The sequence below is a fragment of the Ictidomys tridecemlineatus genome, chromosome 3, assembly GCF_052094955.1.
Source record: "Ictidomys tridecemlineatus isolate mIctTri1 chromosome 3, mIctTri1.hap1, whole genome shotgun sequence".
Lineage (NCBI taxonomy): Eukaryota > Metazoa > Chordata > Mammalia > Rodentia > Sciuridae > Ictidomys > Ictidomys tridecemlineatus.
In genome coordinates this window covers 154,004,209-154,019,216 of record NC_135479.1, presented here as the reverse complement: position 1 = coordinate 154,019,216, position 15,008 = coordinate 154,004,209, and the positions used below count along the sequence as shown (strand labels likewise).

Genomic DNA, 15,008 nt, shown 5'->3' with positions numbered 1-15,008 from the left:
TGAAAATCTTACTGGAACCAAGAATGGTTAAATCTCATACAAGTAAGGTGACTAAATAAGAGAAGCTCAGTTTCTTCTTGAATATTTCTCTAGGACCAGTGTTAACTTTTCAAGAGTGAAAAGTCCTGGAGATAAATCTCTTTCACTTGGTCCCAGTTACCTGAGGTTTGCATCAACAAAATTCCAGGAAACCTGTTTACCTAATTCAATGTCTGTTAACCTCATAGTGTCTGTATGGAACACTTTCTCTTCCCTTAGAGTCTAGGGCATTTAAATGAACCCAAATCATTTTCCATACGGATGATGATAAAGAACAAAATCTAGCAATCAGTCCTTCTCTTGAATTAACCTCCCTGTTCAATCAGAACCTGCTCCCTACAGATAACTATACAGCACACAATGTTCAAAGTGCTAGTTTTTCATGGACACTTCAGTTTGATGAGGTCATGTGGTTGACTTTACCCAACACAATTCCCACAGAATTTCATGTGACACTTACTTCAGTTGCTTGTTTCGCACTGGCAAAGGAAAATCTTGAGTCCTAAGCACCATTTAAGACATTAGCAACAGACTGTTGAGCCCAACAGGATCTCAGGTTTGGGAGCTGGTGTCTTCTCAATTCTATAAAAGGAAGAGGAAATGAGCTCACACATGGTGTCTGCAGCCCTTTCTAAGGTTTGGGCCAACTGCATCTCTAAGGAAAGTTGGGAAAAACAGGCTAGCTTCTGTTCACGTTCCACCCTCAGCATCCTATTCCAAGCAGAATAAAACTGTGAAAAAGTGGAATGCCACCTACTTAAATTTAATCTTGAATCTGAGAAAAAAAAAAAATCCTCATGTATCCAGGGACTGTGTTTGAACTTGGAGGCAGAAAATTAGTTCATTGTGGCGGGAGCTTCTAAAAAAGCCCACCTGATTATTCTGCATAACTTGCCACAATCCACTGAGAATCTCAGTTTCCGAACCTAGGAAGAAAGGCTCAACCTAGATCTTGGGTTTTCAGCTTTCTCACCACTAAGACCCTCATCCCTGTATTTTTTACAATGATGTCATCACCAGCCAACCAAGGCCTCAGATTCTCATACTATCAACTGAATTTTTAAGGCACGATTGTTGGTTAGGGAGTTTGTTTAAAAGTAAAAGAATAATTCCTTTTAATCTTTTAAAGTTTGAAAAACAATTTTTAAACTTTTGTTCTTGTTTGTTGGATAGATTTTAATTTGGGTTTTGTTTATTTGTTTGTTTATTTTTACTTTTGTGAATCCCCTACCTGAACAGGAACACCAGGGTTGGTCAGGTGTCAAACTTAGATGACCACCAGGTCATCTAAGAGGAACTTCCCAATGCTGAGATTCTCTGAGTTTGGGAATCTAAGAGCAAATGAGTAAACTGTGATTGCCCAGATGTGCCCCTCCTTTCAGAGACCCTGCTGATGCTCCCTGAAAAGCAGAGTCACTCACTGGCTAGACTGCCCACTCAGAGCAGGCTAGCTCTGTCCTCACAAGGGAAAACAATAAAAACCCTTCAGAATGGAAGAAACAGTCATTATTTAGGTTTAAGTCCTTGCCCTGTTTAATTTTCCCCCAAGTGTCTTTGGTCTATAAATTTAAGGAAAACAGCTTTCCTTGCTCATTTCCAATGATGCTTTGTGAATACAAGAGATGGACAGAAAGATTCTTTTCCTCTGTGCCCCACATATTACATCAGAGAGCTCTTGAACTTTAGAGACCCCAGAGAATCCTTACACAATGGAAAACAGCCACTTGGATGAAACTTGAGAAAAAGGAGAGGAAAGAAAAATGAAGACACACCCAGAAACTTGGGGATTCTGGAGCTGCTTTCCTCAGTCACTGTCCCCTTGTACTGGAACAGAGAACTAGACTTCACACTCATCTCCTCTATCTAATACCTCATAATGGTGTATATTGTAGACGTTGTAAGTGGAAATTCATTGTATTCAAACTTCCATTAGTGCAGAAAATCCAGAGTGGTGTTTTTTGCCAGAAGAAAACGGCACTGATGTCAGCGGCTCTTCTCACAGCGGCGAGCATGGTCATGGGGCTGGCTCTGGAAAGTTTGCAGAGGGTATCTATCGCCTTGTCCATTTTGATGAAGATGTTTACTATTGCCTGACTTTTAACCACCAAGATTGATTTATTTTCCCTCCTCAAATCCAAGATTCTTGATTCATTCTGGAATGGGAGGCAGCTTAGCATTTTCATTAGTGCTCTAAATGAGTCCCTAAGATAAACTTTTACTTTGGATTCTAAAGTGAAGACGTTGTGATAGCCGACACCTGTGTACTTTCCATTGCACATCATTTGTCGTTACCAAGGCACAATAAGAAGTGTCATTCTCTTTCCTCAATGTTCCTTCAAAAGGCTTTATGTTTTCAAATGGAACATGTGACTGGGTCAACAATGTAAGACCTCCTTCCCAGGCTGCTAACACCCTTCCCCGCGGTCCCAGCAGAGTCTTGGCTTGCACATTATTTGCTATTGGGTTGCATTTGTGTTGCACCTTCTCCTAGAGATCAGGCATCCCTGAGACACTGGCTTCATCCATCGAAGCAACACCCTCACTGCATCTTTTTCTTTGGCACTGGCTGTTTAAGTCTTTGCATAAACAATCAAATGGATTCCTGGTGTCAGAAATGCAAAAATCTGCTTGCTGTTTCCCACCCTTTTCAACAGTGTTTCGGAACTTAAATGCAAAGCAAACTCAAATTTACTCACATTTGAAGGAAGTAAACTGTGGTCAGAATGCTGAAGTTTTTTTTTTGTTGTTGTTGTTGTTGTTTTATTTTGTCTTTTTAACATCCATCCTGGCAGCATCTCTAAATACAAAGAAGAAGAAAGAGAGTTGAAACAACCTGTAAACCTTGTTTCATGCTGAGGACTGTGTCTGGGTCCTCTTGATTAACTGTCACCACAGATTCTGAAGCAGGTGTTATTGTTTGTCTTCTCACATTTTTATCCACTATTGCTCCATGTGAACTTTTATCATCTTTGGTTCATACAAAACTCCTTCATTTGTTGGTTTATTCCTTCTTATTACCGTATGCCACTCTCCTCCCACTCACACACTCAGTAAGCAATTTATTTAACATATGTAGGAATATGTTCTTGCAATACATATTATTCTGCATCCTTGGATTTTAAGACAATATTTTTTTCACATTTTGATCTGATATCAGGATTCATCTTACAATCAATGGCATGTCATAGGTTCATTGACAGAGTTGTTTTTTTTTTTTAGTGGCACATAAAATGATAGTGTATAGTACAATAGATGGTGTTTATATTAATAAAATATTGCATCTTATTTCTTTTTTAAAATACTTTAGTTGTCAATAGACCTTCATTTTATTTATTGTATGAGGTGCTGAGAATCGGACCCAGTGCCTCACCATGCTGAGCAAGTGCTCTGCCACTAAGCTACAACCCCAGCCCTTATTTCTTAATTTTTATCCCTGGAGTACCAGTTCAAGACCACACATGTTGCTTTGGACTCATCTAATCTGTTACTTCTAATTGTTGTTCCAAGATGGACTTCACCAAACTTTATCCACTCCCAAGGATTACTAGTTTGGCCTCAGCTCCCTGACACCGCAGGGAAATACTTTTTGTTGTTGTTGTTGTTACTGGGGATTGAGCCACACCCCCAACTCTTTTTATATTTTATTTAGAATCAGCGTCTTTTTAAGTTGCTGAGGCTGGCTTCGAACTCTCTACCTCTTTCCTCAACCTCCCCAGCCACTGGGATTATAGGCATGCACCACCATGCCCAGCTGAAATAAGCATTCTTGAATTATCTCCTATGGAACATTGTAAGCATTTCAATGGAATAGTACATCTAGGACTAAAATTGATGAATCATAAGGTTTTAAAATATTAACTGTCTAGGTAGAACTAGATTGTTTTTCCAGAATACCTCCACTGTTTCTGTTCATACCAATAGTACATGAGGGTCTTTTGTGCCCCATCCCTGCCAACACATAACATCATCCAACTTTTCTTTCTTCTTTTTCTTCTCCTTCTCCCCTTTCCCTTTCCCTTTCCCCTTTCCCTTCTCCTTTTCTACATATAAGAAAAAACAAGTTTGCCTGGATAAACTTTCTTCTTTTTTATCAGAAAGGAATAGATGTAGCTAGTAGTACCAGAGCCTGGACTATGCCAAGTTGCCTCTGGTCCTACAGTAAACTCTGTAGTTTATTAATCCACATTTCTTCAGTCATTTAAGAACATCCCTCAGCCTCTCTGAGTATCAGTATTCTTATCTCTTAATTGGAGGGGTAGTATTTGATGATCTCCAGGCATCTTTACTAATCCAGAATTCTTCAGCTCTGAATACTCTTTAGTCTATCAAGAGCAATTGCTTCTGATGACATCCAAGTGCCTCCATGGGCCTCAAGATGGTGAAAATGAAAAGCTATTCTTTATCCCTTTCCCAACTGATGAAAGACTCTAATGCATAAGCAAGCACCCATATGCTCCCTTTCATGGGAGCTTCCTCTCCCACCCTTCCCACTCCCAACTGAGACAACACCCAGGAATTAAAGACAAGGTATCAGGCCCTCTTTGCAATGCCCAAGAGTGTGCTAGATTAGACTTTACTCTAGACCAAAAAGTGTTATTTCCCCTGTTCTGCTGAGGGATGGATCACATCATTTCACTAAAGCAAGGTCCAAATGGAAATGACACAATTCAAGAAAGGAGAAGCCAAGGATCTATTTGCAGTGAATTCTCTAATAAGAATGGAGAGCAAAGATTTAAAGTTGGAAGTTGCTTTGAGAGACAAGGCCCAACACAGCTTGCCTTTCTCTCTATTGGATGAGGTTCTGCACTCTACTGGTTTAGGGTCAGCATGTGATAGCACCATCAGTTCGAGCTATGCACACTGCTTCACAGGATCACTTCTGCCAGTTCCCTAACAGAGTTGAGCCTTCTCAAGCTTCACAAACACAAACCCATGGACCCCTTGCCTCTTCCCGTGTCACCCTCTTGTCAGGGTTCCAAATCTCAGACACCTTGAAAGGCTGTATTTATTCCTGAGCTTTAACTTCTTCTCATGGGCAAGAAGGAATGAAGCACACCACCCACTGGAGGGAAATTTCAGGGCAAGATATCTTCAGTTCTAGCCTCAAGTCCACAGGGTATCATATATCCCTGTCTCCTGAGCCCATATTGCTACATTTTGAGCACCCAGGAACTCTATCTCAGCATTTTAAAGGGCAGGGTAGGAATTGTCACTGAGGAGCAGTCACATAGACAATCCTGTAACTCAAAAATCTTGGTAACCTAAACAAAGAACATTCCCTTGCCTGTTTTGCTCTTGCCTTTTGCACAAGCTGTCCCAACAGGCCCCCTTTGTGAGCAACAGGACTAATTCTTCTCTCTCCTCCATTGCCAAGTAGGGAGATTTATTTTGCTTCACTAAGGCCCAAGGTTGCTTACTGAGAAATTGCTGCAGAGCCAGTTCGCATCAGCCCTGAGGGGACCTGGATGGGAAATCCAGTATCCGCCCACATGGAATATGGCTTTAGTTGAGCTGCAGGGTAGTGGTCCAGAATTCCAACTTGCTGTTTTCACTTATTCAGCAGGGTCACTGGTAGGACACACACGACCCTGCGCTGCTCAGCTTATAGGGGAATACTCTGGTCTGGAGCTTACTGCTTCTTTTTAAAACTTTAAGTAATAACATATTAGAGTAGAAAAAGCAGAGTACTAGGAAGCCCTAACTTTATTGATAACAATAATGAAATAAATGAACATTATAATCAGACACATATCAGTTTAGGTCAGGGGCTTTTAACCAAAAATGTTTTTAGAAAAAAAATATTTTGTAATATTCAGAGCTCTTTTTAGGTTTGGAAATTGCAGAAAAGAGCTTATGGGTCTATTTAATAGAAAAAGCATACTAAGCCTATGACACAAGAAATAATATCTCATCAGTTTGATTCTGGGGAAGTTTCTCAACTGTTCTGAAGTTCAGTTTCCTTATCTGCAAAAATGAAGGTCATGGTGGCTACAGTATAGCATTATTTAGAAGACTAAATGAAATATTGCATGAGTAGCACCTGACACAAGGTAAAAGAAAGATTTCTGTTCTATTTAGGATGTGTGAAGGAATATAAGGATGAATTAGGAAAATGAAAGAAAGAAGAAACTTAGATTTGTGTGTGAGGAGAGCAAACTATAATGGAAAAGCCACCTGGAGAATGGGAAGGAGTAAGGGTCAGCAGTCAGGAGGTTGGCAACTTGACAGTGGTCCAAGAAGTTGGAGGATCTAAATTAGGTGTCTTGAGCTACAGTGAGAAAATAGCACACTGAATCTAGAAATTCCAGCTAGAATAGGATTCAGTGTGTAGATCTGCCTGTTGAGTTTGTAAAGCAATTTATGTTTGAGCTTCCTCCCCACCACCATTTTTTTTTTTTTTTTTTTTTTTTGGTACCAGGAATTGAACCCAGAGGCACTTAACCACGGAGACATATCTCCAGCCCTTTTCTTTTCTTTTTTTTTTTTTTTTTAATTTTGAGACAGAGTCTCGCTAATTTGCTCAGAGCTTTTCTAAGTTGCTGAGGTTAACATTGAACTTGCAATCCTCCTGCATCAGCCTCCTGAGCTTCTGTGATTACAAATGCTCTACCACACCAGGCACAAGTGTGCTTTTCTGATAGGAACATCTGACTCTCACAGGGATACATCTCTACCTCAAGATTTAATTACAATTTGAACCAAGTGACCAAATTCATGTTGCACCAAAGCCCCAGAACAGAAATGAGCAATATATTATAATAGCTGTTATTTAGTATATGCTTACCCAAAGTGCCACACACTGGGCTAAGGCATTTAACATGCATCAGCTCCATAAATTCTTATAATACTATGAGGTAAGCAATATTTCTCTTTTACTAAAGGTGAGGAAACAGGTTCAGAGAGTTTGAGAGATTGTCCAAGATCACATAACTGGTAACTATCAGAGCTGAAATTCATCTTTAAGATTGCTTGGTTACAGGAATTATATTCCTAACCATTGCAACATACTTTCTGCTGATAAACAAGAATGTCAGTCATTGTATTAGCCAGTTTTTCATTGCTGTGATCAAAATGCCTGACAAGAACAATTTAAAGGAAGAAAAGTTTATTTTGGCTCACAGTTTCAGAGGTTCATCCATGGTGGACCAACTCCATTGCTGTGGGTCCAAAGGAGGCAGAACATCATGGCAGGAGGGCATGGTGGATGAGCACTGCTCCATTAATAGTGATCAGAAAGCCAAGAGAGAAGAGAAAAGGGGGCCCAGGGAAGATGAACACTTCCAAGGCATGCTCCCAATGACCCACCACCTGCAGTCACGCCACCCCTGCTTAAAGTGATCACCCAGTCCATTCAAACTAGGATAGACTAATTAGGTTACAGTTCTCATAACTCAAACATTTTACCTCCAAACATTCCAGCATAAATACAGGAGCTTTGGGGGGACACTTCTTATTCAAACCATAACAGAGGTCTTATATGAAAAACATCTAATCTCTTGGATATTGGAAATGGGAGACTGCAGTGATGGAGCATTGTGGGAAGGGTCCTGGGCCCCATTCACCACAGTTCCTTCCCTTAGCCACATCCCAGCTCCAAGTACACATCCCATGGCAGAGCAGGCACAGGGCCAGGACGCCACAACCCTTAAAAGGGCTCACAAACATTTTAACTCATTATGAAATCAAAAGGGAAAATGAATATAATTTATAATGTTTAATACTTGCTTACAGAAGAAGGGGTGTACAAAGGCAAAATTACCAAGGACCTGTGAAAATCATAATGTGGCTCTGCATGCTTTCCTAAATAATCCAGTAATTGCATGGTACGTAATTGCAATCTTTGCACAGCTTAGCCTCCTCTGTCATTCACTTGGGGAATTATATCATTCTAGAAACCCTTAAGTAGAAAACACATGCTTCACTTGGCAGGCTATTCTTTTTGGTGAACACAAAAGTTGATACAAATATGTCCAAATACTTAAAGATATACAAATGGAGCAGAAACTTAAAGCTGAAAACATACAGGCTATACTCAAGAATTTATACCTCATCTTGCCAATGGGTATTAAGTCAAAGTGGGAGTACAAGCCAAGGAGCTCCACTGCAAACATAGGACACACAACACACACACACACACACACACACACCAATAAAACAAATAGACAAGGGAGCCAAGGATATCAGATTTGGAGCCCCATCTGCAGTAGATAAATAAAGGGGCAAGAGCAAGTGAGAAAAAGGATAAAATTTGCAAATTGAGGCTATACATTTTCAATGTTCAAGATCGGGATGCTTATCAATGATGACTCTCAGAGTTTCCCATTAGGCATTTGTCCCCTGTTTTTGAGGAGTTTCAAGTCAGCACAACTTGACAATGGCATCAGATTGGATCTATCGTGGCCCAGAGGATTGAACTGGGAGTTTAAAGGGAGAAGGGGAGAAGGTCAAAACATCATGAGAGGCTTCTTGGTTAAAAACAAGTTCAGAGCTGAGTGCAGTGGTGTATGCATGTAATCTCAGCATCTCAGAGGCTGAGGCAGGAGGATCAGGAGTTCAAAGCTGACCTCAGCAACTTAGCAAGGTCCTAAGCAACTCAGTGAGACCATGTCTCTAAATAAAATACAAAAAAAAAAAAAAGGCTTGGGATATGGTTTAGTGGTTAAGCACCCTAGATTCAATCCCCAGTACCAAAGGGGGAAAAAAAGTTCAGAAATAGCTGAGAAGTCAGAGGAAAGAAATATCTCATATGTTGGACACTTTTAACTTCCTTCCTTTTCTATTCACCCATAATTCCTCCTGCACAGAATGCACCTAAGCAAAATAGTTGACAGAAATGGTTTATTTTCCCTGGTCCTCAAATCCAGGTTTTTTTTTTTATGAGTTTAGGGGTTAAAATATAAGGCAACTTCTGGACAAAGGAACTCTGAGTCCTGCCTGTTTGGAATCAAATCTTAAAGCAATATCGATAGAAAGATATCTACTTAAAATGGGGGCCCTGGCCTCAATATGGCTCCTGTAATATCCATTTAACTAGAATGTTGAGGGATTTAAATAAATTTGTCCACTGATTCATTCCACAAAGATGTAATGCCACCTTTTGAAATGATAAGTAACTACTGTGCATGGCATTGTGCCAAATACTTTTTCTATGATGATCTTGTTTAATCCTCACAGCTTCATAAAGTAGGAAATGTTAACATAGTGGGACCTGTTTTTCTCATTTTTTTTTTTTAGAGAAATAAAATTTTATAAATAAATAAAGAAAAGTAAATCTTGAAGTTGTTACATAGTTTACCCAAGTCCTTATAGCTAGTAATTCAGATTCAATGTAGTTCAGATATGACATTTTTGTGTAGTTCATATTGGCTTTTTTTGTTGTTTATTAGTCATGATTTAGGTGTTTTCCCAAAATTTAACTACTAGAAATAATATGACAATGTACTTTTTGTGTAGAAAGTTTTTCTTGCTTATTTCATTATTTTTCTCCAGAGGTCAACCCTATTCCTGTACTGGGAATTAATCTGAGCGCCTCAGGCTGAAGCACTGAGCTACATCCCCAGTCCCCTTGATTTTTTTCTTAGAATAAATTTGTAGCAGTACACAATGTTTGGACCAAATAATTTAGATTTTTTTTTTTTGGCCCTTACTACATATTGTGAAATTACATTTTTAAATGCTTTGCTAATTTATACAGGGAATGTCAACATAAGTGGGACCTATTTTTCTCACATCCTTTAAAACACCACCTATTTACTGATGGTGCTCTCTCTCACCATTCCAGGGTCAAGGGAAAAAGATTTTAGAAATTTCATTTCCATGGCCAGTAGCATTCTAAGGCTATGAACATTCTGGGTTATAATGGGCTCCCAAAAGTCCATTTCCTCATACTCTAGCTTCCATTTGTTGGACAATACCTATAATTCTACCACTAGGGATTCATCGTTTTGGTTTAAGGCTTAGAGTTTTTCTGAAATGCCCCTTAGAAGGTGAAACTTTTATTTTTCATTTTAAAAATCATTTAAAAATTTTATTGGTGCAGTATAGTTATAACTAATAGAAGGTTTCAATGTGACATATCCATACATACATGTAACACAATTTGGTCCCTTTATTTGTTCCCTGCTCCTTCCCCCTGGTCTCCTTCCTCTACTCTACTGGTCTCCCTTCTACTTTCATGAGACCCCTCAGCACCATAACACACGTGTGTGCATGCACACCAACACACACACACACACACACATATTTACTTTCTAGAAGGTGATGCTTTTCAATGACAATCAGCTCTTTATACATCCTTGTGAAGATGAGGAACCAGATTGTTTTGAGAAATAAAGAAAACGACTGATTGGAGTTCCAAAGAGACAGGGAGGAGGAAAAGCTGTCGGAGAGGGAGTGAGAGCCCCAAAGGTACAAGTCATTTCCCTCTCATCTAGCTAGAGTGCACTGTTTTTCCTCTTCAGTGCAAATGCATGAGAAGGTAGTTCATTCACTCCACATTTTATTTGAGTACTTAACATAACGTAAGCATTCAAATAAACACTGAATACATCACTGAACAAAACAAGATTCATCTCCTAATTAGGCTTATGTTTTACTGAGAGTCAACAAACATATAAACATATGTGATGTCAGGCAGCAATAAATGCTATAAAACGTTGTCTCTAAAGAGGAAAATTGTCAGAAGCCAGAGTCTCTTCCCGAACTGAGGGCAGATCTCTGCAGACTCAAGGTTCCAGGAGCACGTGTGTGAGATTGAAAGATATGGAAGGAAAATAAAAATTACAGGCAAAACAATCACTAGCACACAGTTCTCTGACTCTTACCAGAAAGAACTTGAGATCTTCATTTTCCCCAAGAAAGATCCATGGTCTTAGTCACCAGATCCTTCGCTTTGCTGTGAAAATGTGAAAGATGTGTCTGGATATGTGGTGCTGCTCTGTGTTCAGAAGCAGTGTTATTGCTCTGTATCTAGACCCAGGCTCATTGTTCTGTGTCTAGATACAGTGTGATTGTTCTATATCAATAGTAACAGATTTCTTGTTGACTTCCCTCTGAGAAGATCCTACAGTGATAAGAGTAGAAAGCCCAGCAAGTCAAGCTTGCCTCAACCCTTTGCGAGACATAGGCCAGGTCCTTTAACTCTTCTATTCTGTCCCAGGTCTCAGTTAATCCCAATTAGGCAAAATGTGGAAATTAGACTGTAGGAAGGAGGTCTCATCACCCCCACTAACCCTAACCCTCTTTTTCTACCCCAGCTTACACTTCTGCCTGTGAGCCTTCCAAGTACACAACAGGATTAATCCATCAGCTCAGCTGTACTGGGAGGGGGAGGGAGGCAGGGGAGGAAGTATCAATGATACTGCACTCCAGTGAGCACTGAAGAGGCTCCATTCATGGGCCAACAAAACCTGGGTGAAGCCCCAGACTTAATCAGCCAAGGAGGCTCCAGCAGCAGGAACAAAGGAAATCACAGCCTCACTTGGCAGAGCAGGCACAGCTTCTGTGTTCTTCCTGAACCCACTGGGTCCCCAGCAGACAAGAGCCTGAGGGTGGGGGTATGCACACGCCATCCCCCACACATGTGCATGCTCACACACACACACACACACACACACACACACACACACACACACACACACCAAACACACAGACTGAGGAAGACAAGGAGGTCGCAGGTTTCCAGAAGGAAATTGCAAAGACAGTAGCTGCAGATAGCTGCATAGCCGATACAATTGAAAGACACCCTCATTTTAGCATTACCTTTTACACCATGCTTTAGGAATGCTTATCCTTTAATTTTTTCTATTAAGTTTTTTTTTATATTTAATAACCAAGGAATGCTTTGCTGAGATTCAAAATGGAATTCTTTGACTTTATGACATTCGCCAGTAAATGAATGGATCTGGAGACTGTCATGCTAAGTGAAGTAAGCCAGTCCTAAAAAGCCAAAGGTCAAATTTTTTTCTCTGATAGATAGAAGCTAATCCATAATAAGGGGGTGGGAGCGGGGATTGAAGAGAAAAATAGAAGTACAGTAGATTAGATAGTGGGGAATGGAGGGAAGGGAGTGGGGATAAGCAAAGGAAAGACAGTGGAATGAATCTGACACAGTTTTCCCATGTACATATGTGAAAACAACACAGTGAATCCCATGACCATGTACATCCATAAGAATGGAGCTCTAACTGGAATAAGATATATTCCATGCTTGTGTATCAAAATGGATTCTGCTGTTATATATAACTAAAAAGAATCAATTAAAAAAAGAAAAGAAAAATAAAACAACAAATGTAATTCTTGCATGGACTTCTGTATAAAACCTTTTAAAATGTACCTCATGAAAATGAAAGGAGACCAGGGGGAGGGAGAAGAGGAGGGCAAGGGGTAGTATAGGGGAACAAAATTGACTAAATTATGTTATGTGCATGTATGAATACATCACAATGAATACCATTATTATGTATAATCATAATGCACAAATAAAACAATACTAATAAAATAATTTTTTAAAAAATATAGTAGTTTAAAGATAACCCAAATGTTGAAAGTTTTCTTTGATATAAAGAGGCTGGTTCATAGTAGGATAGGTAGCGGGAGCATGGGAGGAATAGATGAACTCTAGATAGGGCAGAGGGGTTGGAGGGGAAGGGAGGGGGCATGGGGTTATTAATGATGGTGGAATGTGATGATCGTTACTATCCAAAGTACAGGTATAAAGTCATGAATTGGTGTGAATATACTGTGTGTACAACCAGAGATATGAAAAATTGTGCTCTATATGTGTAATGAGAATTGTAATGCATTCCGCTGTCATATATAAATAAAATTAAAAATAAAGAGATAAAATAAAAAAAATAAAAATAAAATAAATAAATAAATAATATAGTAGTTGTAACACTTCTGTAGAATGTCTAGCTAGGCAAACTTTTTTTTTTAAATCAGTCATATTATCACTTTTTATTTTAAGCCATCCTAAATCACTTTGGTTTAGATGTATTTTTTTTTTACAAATATCATATAGTTAGATTCTTTTTTATTTTTTTAAAAAATTTTATTTATTTATTTTAATTAGGTACATATGACAGCAGAGTGCATTTTGATTCATTGTACACAATTTCAGCATAATTTTTCATTTCTCTGATTATACACAATGTAGCATCACACCACATGTGCAGTCATACATGTAATAATGTCCATCACATTCCACCATCTTTTCTACCCCCATACCCCTCGCCTCTCCTCCCTCCCCTTTGCCCAAAGTTCCAAGAACATTCAGCCTTTAGTTTTGGGGGATTGGCTTATTTCACTTAGTATGATATTCTCCAACTTCATTCATTTATCTACAAATGCCATAATTCCATTATCTTTTAATTCTGAGTAATAATCCATTGTGTATATATATACCATAGCTTCTTTATTCGTTCACCTATTGAAGGGCATCTAGGTTGGTTCCACAGTTTAGCTATTGTGAATTAAGCTGCTATAAACATTGATGTGGCTGATTTTAAGTCCTTTAGGTATAGACCAAGGAGTGGGATAGCTGGGTCAAATGGTGGTTCCATTCCAAGTTTTCTAAGGACTCTCCATACTGCTCTCTAGATTGGTTGTATAAATTTGCAGTCCCACCAGCAATGTATGAGTGTGCCTTTCCCCCCACAGCCTCACCAACACTTATTGTTATTGTTATTTATATTCTTGATAACTACCATTCTGACTGGAATGAGATGAAATCTTCCAGTAGTTTTTATTTGCCTTTTTCCTAATTACTAGAGATGTTAAACATTTTTTCATAATATTTGTTGATTGATTGTATATTTTCTTCCAGAAGTTTCTGTTCAGTTCCTTAGCCCATCTATTGATTGGGTTATTTGGTTTTTTTGGTGTTAAGTTTTTTGGATTCTTAATATATCCTGGAGATTAGTGCTTTATCTGATGTGTGTGTGGCAAAAATTTGCTCCCAAATATATTGCCCTAGACAGACATTTTAATTTTAATGTTGTGACACTCATCAGGTGAAGAAACAGAGATTATGTATAGTCCCATTTTATAAGTGATAAAACCGAGTTTATGTTTCCTATGACTGTTTATTATGTCTTCCGTATACCACTATAATAACCTGTGCCAACTTCATCACCTCTGTGATTGATGTCCCTGAAATGATGGTGGTTGGAATGGAGAGATTGTCACCACCCTTCCCTAGGGAATGTTCCAGAAGGAGGATGAGCAACTAAAATGCCACAAAACAACCAATAATCCCACTGGAAATAGGGAAAAGATTCTACCACTCTCTGTTCTAATATAAATGCCAAACTCAGTCCGATGCTGAAAGTATCTGGAAGATTACATTATTATAAGCATGACTCATAAAATTAGATAATTAAAATGTTTTCTTTTGCACTCATGTGTTTTATCATGTGACTTGTACTGTCTGCCTCCCCAGACAATCAGTTGCATTGGCCCAAAGTAAGTCTATGTAAGTTTACAAACATGAACATTGTATTTATAGCATTTCAACAAAGGAACATAATTCTAAGAAAAGAGCTGGAGCTGCTGGAAGTTATTTGTGAGGTTTACAATTAAGACATTTTCTAACTTTTGAAGAATAAGAATTTTTTTTTTTTGGCAGAAAAATCTACTATGAAAATCGGAAGAAAAGTCCTGCAAATAAAGCATACAGTTTATTGTGTTCAGGTGTTTCTCTACATGGAGTTAAAACTTACTGTTACATTTTCATGACAGATATGTATTCTTCCTTTAAAAATACCCATGACCACAAGTGAACATTGGCAAACCCACAAATCCATTTCTTTCTCTTGAGTTCAGCTCTATTTCTTTTCTGAGTTCCTCTACTTGTGATTTGTTTTTACCCATGAATTAGGTGGCCCCTTGTTATTCTATCTATTGCTACCAGTAAAGGGTGACTTAAAATTTTGTAGTCAAGGGCTGGGGCTGTAGCTCAGTGGTAGAGT

General features: G+C 38.8%; 1 long non-coding RNA gene across 1 annotated transcript; it reads right to left on the bottom strand.

Moving 5' to 3' along the window:
• Positions 1 to 496: 496 nt before the first annotated feature.
• On the bottom strand, positions 497 to 11,203 carry LOC144375879 (uncharacterized). The gene is made up of 3 exons (XR_013435730.1): positions 10,863 to 11,203; positions 2,736 to 2,836; positions 497 to 621 (listed from the first exon to the last, which is right to left on the bottom strand). It is a non-coding gene; the product is annotated as an uncharacterized LOC144375879 (long non-coding RNA).
• Between the last annotated feature and the right edge of the window lie 3,805 nt (positions 11,204 to 15,008).